This window comes from Lathamus discolor, chromosome 12 (genome assembly GCF_037157495.1).
Source record: "Lathamus discolor isolate bLatDis1 chromosome 12, bLatDis1.hap1, whole genome shotgun sequence".
In the NCBI taxonomy this organism is placed as follows: Eukaryota; Metazoa; Chordata; class Aves; order Psittaciformes; family Psittacidae; genus Lathamus; species Lathamus discolor.
This window is the reverse complement of record NC_088895.1, coordinates 902,005-909,021: the sequence shown is the minus strand read 5'-3', so window position 1 is coordinate 909,021 and position 7,017 is coordinate 902,005. Positions and strand designations below refer to the sequence as shown.

At 43.9% G+C, this 7,017-nt stretch overlaps 1 long non-coding RNA gene across 1 annotated transcript; it reads left to right on the top strand.

Moving 5' to 3' along the window:
* Positions 1 to 854: 854 nt before the first annotated feature.
* On the top strand, positions 855 to 3,347 carry LOC136020921 (uncharacterized). Its single transcript, XR_010615575.1, has 2 exons — positions 855 to 2,023; positions 3,127 to 3,347. It is a non-coding gene; the product is annotated as an uncharacterized LOC136020921 (long non-coding RNA).
* Positions 3,348 to 7,017: the final 3,670 nt, after the last annotated feature.

Genomic DNA, 7,017 nt, shown 5'->3' with positions numbered 1-7,017 from the left:
CCAACAGCCACGACAATGTCCACCTTTTGCAATGCAACAACCAAGCCTGCCATTCACAAGAAAGCAACTTACCTTCCTGCAACAACCCTTCACTGGGGTCTCTTTCCATTTGAAGGAAGGGAGCTGAAGAGTTTGTTGAGTGCAGGTGTCTGGACTGAATCCTACCAAATGCTTTAGCACTGGCCCCTGCCCATCTGTCAGAAAGTTGGCGTGGTGAATCTTGACATTGTGCTGTGCTATACTTTGCATATTGATCCAGATCTAGCACATTTCTCAATCTCATGGGGAGATATATGTGTGACAGCTCCTGCACCACTAAGTACTCAGTTTGGTAAAATGCCATCAGGCCTCTGCCTCCACTGCAAGTCTCCGACGAAGAGAGACATAACATTGCTTGAGAGATAGATTCGTCAGCAAAAGAGAATGGTAATGTTTATTGACATCAATTGAATAAATAAACAAGACAATAAATTTGGAATTGCTGCTGAAATCACTTGGAAGTGCTGTATATTGAATTTTACCTATTTTTATTGTCTGTGGAATGGGCTGCTGTTTTATGTATCATAATCTTTGTGATATACGGATTTTGTATGATTTCATCATGTGTCCTGGGAAAAAGAAGAGGGGAAAAGAATTATCACCAGGTCTTAAATGCACAGATGAGCTAAACCAAACTCCGAGAGAGAAAACTGAAATCATTCCAGCCCAATGTGACAAAGTGGAGGTCATCCCGAGAAGCAGTGCTGGTGCTTGTAAGATGAAATTCTTCAGTAGCTTTCACGGCACAATTTTGCTCCTGGCTTCTGAGCACAATATGTTAAGAACTAGGAAAAATAATTGTTATAACTCTTCTAAACTCCTCATTATCTAACACACCCCTCATGTGGTGGAGAAGTGGCCCAGAAAGGTGGCCAGTGTGGAGGATCTTCTCAATATATTTGATTTGGCAGAACCAAAACTTGAATAAATCCTGTCCAGAGATCTTTTCAGGAGAATTTTGACAGATTCTGTAGTTTTACCCCATTTGAAATAATTTTTATATTTTCCCTCCTTATAGTCCCAAGGAGTTTACAAGAGCTGTCAGGGTGGGAGTTCGCTTTGGCTTAGTGTCTGAATTCAATTGTATCCAAGATGATTTGTGGGAAGAATTGTAACTGGGAGCGAGAGGAAAAAGATTGTTGTGGCAAGTCCAGCTTACATGTGTAGAGGGACAATCTGCTTAAGCGTGTGAAAAATCTTGGTCCATGAGGAATGTGTCAGAAGAGACCCTTGACTTCAGTAGTGTGGCCGTTTTGATACAGGCACTTCTAAATTGCCCCAAACCTTCAATATACCAAAACGAGAAAGGAGGGACTAGGAAACAACTGAAGAGCTCTTTGTGAAAGATGAGCTCCCAAAGGTAAATTTGCTGAGCTGGCTGCGACGGATAGGTGGAGTCCTTGTATTGGGAAGAAGGAGTTGCCCCTGGCACCTGTCAGAAGGCATCCCGAACCAGAATAAGACCCCCTCCTCTGCTTTCAAGGAGTTATGCTTTTTAAATGGTTCAGGCTAAGAAAAAAGAAGTGCTTGATGTTCAGCTGCCAGTTGGACCCCGAAGTTCACCTTAAATAAAATAATTGTTTTTCCTGCCTTTCTTAACGGCAGTGGTGCTGGTCCCAGCAGAAGTGTCTGCGCTAATCGTATAAGGATCTAATAGCTCTGGACTCCCCTTGGAGAGCTCTGTGTCTCCCTCGCCTCTGTTCCACCCCTTATGGGGAAATTTATTAAGGAATTTAATATTATTTGGAAAGCTGAACACAAGAATATATTTCTTATCCCCTGGGCACCATTGCAGTCACATAGTGACATTAGCTTTCCTGTCCACAGGCCCTGCCAAGTACTTGCCTGTCCCACTGCTCCAGCACATTTTAAACACTTCAGTTTTATGGTTTCCTTTTCATTTATATCTCCCTGTGATACTTCCCTCTTTCTTCCCAGGCATCTGCAGCCATGCAAAGAAGCTGGAGAGCACCAGTTCCCAGAGGTACCTCCAAAGTCTGAGTAGCTTCTTCCCTTGCCACAAGCCTGTCAATAAGGGGTTTGATGAGGTCTCTACTTCCCTGTCAGGGGTGAGATCTGATTTCCCCGGTTATCAGCATGACACAAGGATGGATTTGTTTCCAAGCCTCTTTATTATAATTCTGCCTCACAGAGAGGATATGAATGTTCTCAATTTCAAAATTTACCTTATAGTTTGGGTTTAAATGAAAAATGACAGCAAAGACTGGAAGACTTTTTGATAGTTTTGTCTTCCAGCTTTAAGGAGAATATAGGGAATTTCATTTCAAGGCTTTGGAAGACTAAAAGTCCCACCAAGCATGCATATTATCGAGTAAAGCAGGACTCTGAAAAACAATAGACTCCAAAATACACACATCTCCCTCTGCATAGGTGAAAGAACAAACAACATGACTATTAATCATACTGCTTTATGCATTACTGGATAGCATCTGAACACAGATCTACTGATCATAAGAGAAGAACCCATTTAGAAGAAAAATTAAAAACCCTGAGAGTGTAAATTAATCTCTCAAACACTATTTACCAGGAGTAGATGCTCCTTTCATAGCACAGTACAAGAAGCTGAGCTTTCCTGTGGGCAGAGCAGCTTTCCATGCGATGCTGGAGATTGACAGTAAACGTTCCCACACTTTGTGTTTGAAGGGTTATGGATAAAATAGAAAGGACATTCAGAAGCTGGGAAATAAAACCCTTCACCCATGTGAAGACTGCACTTAAAGCTGGTGAACAGCACCCCCCCACCCCCCCAGTATATCACACACTCGGCAAATGCATCTGGTGGTGAAGCCAGTGAACATTTGCTGTGGTAGATACGGATTTTCTTTTTCTTTTTAATGAGAAAAGCCTCCCCTCTTCCCTTGTTTTCTGAAGAAATGAGTTTTATGTGAGTGGGATGTCTATTCACTTCCCTGCCTCTTAGCTCCTTTTCCTGACTACTGGAGAATGCACGAGGCAATTGCGCAGCCTGAAGTCAAGGTTTTGATGACAAACAGCTCGAGGAAAACCCAGAGCAGTTCTTTCAATAAACACCATTAAAATTCAGCCCTTCCCTACCTGTTTCCACAGGGAGGAGCCTGCTTGAAACACCAAACAACAGCCTGTGTGTTGGTTCAGGCAAACAGACAACATCAGCAAATGAAGGACTGCAAATAGCCACAAATAACAGGACTCCAGGAGAATTACAGATGGAAGAGATGGAACGAAGACTGCCTTCAGATTTGTGACCCACATCCAAATTGTTCTAAACTGTAATGGTGGAAATGATAATAAACAAAGGTGTTAATTTTCTAAGTATTCATGTGCTTCAATCTGGATCTTGCAAAGCCAAAAAACAGATACATGAACTTGGAGACGGAAAGAAGAAGATTAAATAAATCCCAGAAGATAAAAAGCCAAAACACAGATTTAGATAAAGCTCTATTGTTGAGAAATTTTTTTTTGGTCGATGTGGAGGTCAAGACTCTCTTAGAGTGCAACGTGTACACACAGGCCCAGGCAGAGGTGTTTGCATCAGCAGATTTAGAAAGACTCATGGAAAAACCACGTTTCCAGAATTTTCTCTCTCCTGTCCACAACTGAGAGACTTCTCATGCTATAAACTCATGTATGATAAGAGTTTGCAGCCAGGACGCTGCCCAGAATGTGAGAAAATTCTGAACACATGCTGAAAACCTGGTTAAATTGTGTCAGTCTTTCTTATTGGCGTTCTAAGACTAAAAATTACACCTGCAACCACACCACCAGTCATAGCTATGGAACCAGTCCCAACAAAGTGTAAAGTCTTGATTTCTGCTTCTTATAGTGAAGTTACAGTAGCACAAGGCCACTTAAAACCGTAACTGCATAATTTTATGTATGGGATCAATCTGATCTTTGCACTTTTCAGACAGCACGAACTCTGCTGAAATTAATTCATTAATTGAATGGCTAGTTTCAATTCTTTGCTCAGCTCTGCCTGTGGCCTTTGACGAACAAGGTACAATCAGCACAGTTCCTAATTAATGATAATTTGCCAGACACTCCAGATCAGCAGTTAAAGTTTAGAAGGTTCATTGCCCATCGTATGGCTGGGAAATGGGTTGCCTTTGTGCCAGTGCTTCCAGGAGTTAGTGGGCCTTGAAAAGACACCTTTGCTGTTGCTGAAGCCTTGAAAAGGCCCTGGGAAGGATTTTGTAGCATGAGCCTTAAAGACAGAAAGGACAATTCTGTGTTCAACTCATATAAGGGATGTCAAAAGGATAATTATTCAGCAGGCTTTACCAGTGCTGTTGGGATGGATAAATCACACAGGCGCCTGAAGTCTGTTGGTAAAGCAACAGGCTTTCATTGCAGCTGCAGTGAGTGCTCAGCCCCTGCGTCCACTTTCCAGCTATTTAGGTCCTGCAAATTAGGCAACCTGGCAACACTGTTGTGTGGCTGCCCTTGGTAGATTTCTCTGAAACTACTTTGGGTGCAACATTTATCAGTCAATGAGTGAAGGAAGGCAGGGAGGGGGCCAACTGTCATCTGAAAAAGAACCTACAGCTTGTGTACAAGTGGACAAGTGGGTTTGATCTCTCTTTGACATGATGGGATCCAAAAGAAGATGGAGACAGGGCTACACTTCAGTCCCACCAGGCCGAAGTCAGGTCTTAGTCCAGAAAAATATAATAAGAGTCATTCTGCTGGAGAAAGAAGGAACAAACATGTCTGAATGATGGGAAACCTCTAGGAAGTGGGGTTCTCCTGAACTGCTCTCTCTTTTTGCATCTTATCCAATAACCTTTCAATGTATCATGTACAATACAGGAATTTTCTACCCATTTTCACTGATTATACAGGTGCCCCACATATTGCAGCCGTGCTGTCCCAGGTCAGAACAGCTCTTCTGCTGTCCTTCATGACTCTGTGTTTCCTACAAGCTCAGTCTTGTGCATTTCTGGAGCCCCTCTGCCTTTACCCAGAGGTCTGGTACAGATTCTACAGTGAGGGGAACTGCACCTTTAAATTCCTTCCAGGACAGAGGCTCGAAAATCATAGAATCATTGAATCATAGAATAGTTGGGGTTGGAAAGGACCTCAAGATCATCCAGTTCCAACCCCCCTGCCATGGGCAGGGACACCTCACACTAAACCATCCCACCCAAGGCTTCATCCAACCTGGCCTTGAACACTGCCAGGGATGGAGCATTCACAGCTTCCTTGGGCAACCCATTCCAGTGCCTCACCACCCTCACAGTAAAGAACTTCTTCCTTATATCCAATCTAAACTGCCCCTGTTCAAGTTTGAACCCATTACCCTTTGTCTTGTCACTACAGTCCCTAATGAAAAGTCCCTCCCCAGCATCCCTCTAGGCCCCTTTCAGGTACTGGAAGGCTGCTATGAGGTCTCCACGCAGCCTTCTCTTCTCCAGGCTGAACAGCCCCAACTTCCTCAGCCTGTCTTCATATGGGAGGTGCTCCAGTCCCCTGATCATCCTCGTGGCCTCCTCTGGACTTGTTCCAACAGTTCCATGTCCTTTTTATGTTGAGGACACCAGAACTGCACACAATGCTCCAGGTGAGGTCTCACAAGAGCAGAGCAGAGGGGCAGGATCACCTCCTTCGCCCTGCTGGTCACACTCTTTTTGATGCAGCCCAGGATACGGTTGGTTTCTGGGCTGCGAGTGCACACTGAAGCAGGCTCATGTTAAGTTTCTCATCAACCAACAGATCCCTCCGGATGGCATTCCTTCCCTCCAGAGTATCAACTAAACCACACAGCTTGGTGTCATTGGCAAATTTCCTGAATGCTCTGTGCCACCACTTTCATTTTGTTTTGACTGTTTTCTCAGATTGCCAGCACCTTGAATCTTCATCTCTGTTGCTGCCCTTGCCCTTTCTTGCCTTTTCCTTTAGACCTAGAATACCACCTCCTTCTATCCCCACTTCCAGCGCTTCATCAGGCTGCCACAGACAACTCATCATGGCCTTCCCTGGGTCCTTCTCCTGCCTCCACATCTCAGTCCAGGAAGCAGCAGTGAGGAAGGCACAAAGCCACAAATTCTGGATCAATCAGACAAATGAACCTCCTCACCTGTGTATCCCCAAGTTCACTTGAACACCATCAAGAGCTGTGGTCTCCTGCAGAGATGTCTGAGAGCATCATGGAAACATCCAGATAGGCAGCTGCGCAATCTGCATCACCCCTACAACATGAGCCTATGGTCTTCAGGAGATGATGGTCAGTCATCAAACAGAAACTGTCTGCTTGTTGCTCTGTTGAAGAGCTATGGTTCAAGCACCCACCTTTTGGAGCATCCTATGCACATGGGTTTCAAACCACATACTGCAAAGCCTGGCAGTGGCAATCCCAGGTTTTACTGTCAAGATCACTGCAAGGACTCAGAAGACCAAGTCTTTTGATGACTTCATCTTTTTAGGAAAAGCACCTCAGGCTGGAGTGTTGCTTGGACAGCCAATGTCTAAACCATGTGCTGAAAGTGGGGGTCTCTGATGTACTAAAAGGTGAGAGCATCGGGAATGTTGCCCTCAGCTAACAACAGTGAAAAATCCAGTCCAGTACTCTGAGGAATATGGAACCATTCTTTGGAGCAGCCAAGAGGATCCCTGAGGAAACTGGGGAACTGTATCTTTTGTCTGAGTTTGTAACTTCTTTACAAAGCAGAATAATAAAAAAAGGCAACTTCCACACACCCTGTTTGGCCTTATTCTAGAGATTAATCATTCCCCACTCTTCCTGTTATCAGTGCCCAGAGATCTGTATCAGGATCTGCTCTTTATATTGACAGCCTGGTACCAAGATACATGACAGTAAGCAATTGTTAAGCATTCAGGAATTCCTCTCTACGAAGCTGTTCCAGTATAATTCCCTTTAGTGAAAGATAAAGGTAACAGATATCACATCTTACCTTGGTATTTCCAGTATTTCTTTTCAGGGCTTGTTTTTAAATCGGAAATATAGCCAATTATTACTGG